Here is a 1,750-nt window from a genome sequence, read left to right on the forward strand (position 1 = left end):
GTGTGTGTGTGTGTGTGTGTGTGTGTGTGTGTGTGTGTGTGTGTGTGTGTGTGTGTCTGCGAGTGCCTGCGTGCATGCGCGCTGCTTGTTACTCCCTCTCACCCTTAGTTACCTTCTCAATGTCATCTTATCACACGCCACTAATGAGTCAGGTATCTTCCCCACCTGCTGCGTTGGCCACTCATCTCCCTGACAAACACATGCTTGGCAATGACGTCCAGCCTGATAAGACCACCACTGCGACTACTGACAAGGGTTTTTTACAGACGACAAAGGTGTTGCTAGCCGAGGTAGGGCCTATGTATGTATGTATGTAATAATGTGTACCGATATGTATGTATGTACGTATGTATGTATGAATGGGTATACCGAAATGTGTGTGTCTGTGTCCATCGGTGTGTAAGTATGAGTATGTATGTATGTACCGGTGTGTATGTATATGTATGTTTATATGTAAACAAAATATTCCATCAATACCTGATTCCATTTGGATCACAACTCAAACATACATCCTGTGTGGGTCTAGATGCGGTTCAGGCTCGGTGCACAGCGAATAAGGGTCAAAGGTCATGCGTTAAGGTCAAACTTTAGGGTGCAGCGGTATCTCAAGAAAGCCTGACCCGAACTGGACCTAAACTGACCCATACACTGTGCGAGGATCTGGGAAGCAGTGACTCGTTTTTGACCCATATCAATCACGGGTCAAGATCACAGGTTAAGGGTCAGGGGTCAAGGTCAAGGTTCGGGGAGGAGTCGCTCTGCTGTCTGGGAATCCTCTGTGGATGTCCTATTTCCATACATGATTACTACAATAAGGCAGTCCCAGTCACCACCTCCCTTCTAATATGCTGTACAAGCGACGAGACGGCATGATATGTGGGGCAGTCAAGGCAACACACCCTATGCCATTACAAGGATCTGTGTGCATCAGATCACGAGTCATACCCATGTACACACTAGACACTATTTCTTCTATTTTTCCTGTTAAACCCATACGTTTATGTTAATAACTTAATAATATTATATTATGGCAGGTTTAAGTAGGTATAATAACAAAACATATTCCCCAGAATACCCGATACATCTGCCCCTGTGGCCTAATGGATAAGGCATTGGCCTCCTAAGCCAGGGATTGGGGGTTCGAGTCCCCCCAGGGGTTGCAATATTTTTATTCAACACATCTATACCGGTACCTGGAAAGAAGTTTAATTATGATGATAACAATTATTACTATAATAATAATAATTAATAATAAAGTTAACAATAATAATAATAAACTTAACAATAATAATAATAATAATTCAATATTATTTATTTTATTTATCATCATTAGGAATCATCCCATTTTTTTTTTCCGCTGAACTATGGACGGGGGGGGGGAGGGGGACAGGGAGAGAAAGTAAGCGAGCGGGAATGAGAGGGAGGGAGTGAACAGAGGTTAAGCCAGGTGTAATGCCCGGGGTGTGAGGGAGGGGGGGGCATAGCCAGTACAGAACATGTCATTTCCACGAGCAGGTTAGAAGAGGCCGATCAAGGAATATTGTCCAGAAGAGTAACTCGCTCCACTAACCTACTCTTGTTAATCCACCTAATCTAATAAATCCACTTTTTCTCCCCTCCCCCCATGGATTTATCTCTTATCTTATATCCCACGTGTCTGCTTGTGTCTGGCTCCTTATCAGCGCCCAATAACAAGCACTGACGCCACAGATAACGTTAGAAAACAAATTATGGGTGAAAAAAAGTACTT

The 1,750-nt window shown here is 43.5% G+C and overlaps 1 non-coding gene across 1 annotated transcript; it reads left to right on the forward strand.

Annotated features, from left to right (window-relative positions):
* The first annotated feature begins 1,086 nt into the window (after positions 1 to 1,086).
* On the forward strand, positions 1,087 to 1,159 carry TRNAR-CCU (transfer RNA arginine (anticodon CCU)). Its single transcript has one exon. It is a non-coding gene; the product is annotated as a tRNA-Arg (tRNA).
* The last annotated feature ends 591 nt before the right edge of the window (positions 1,160 to 1,750 follow it).

The sequence above is a fragment of the Coenobita brevimanus genome, chromosome 1, assembly GCF_032717465.1.
Source record: "Coenobita brevimanus isolate Jiangsu-jjx chromosome 1, ASM3271746v2, whole genome shotgun sequence".
Lineage (NCBI taxonomy): Eukaryota > Metazoa > Arthropoda > Malacostraca > Decapoda > Coenobitidae > Coenobita > Coenobita brevimanus.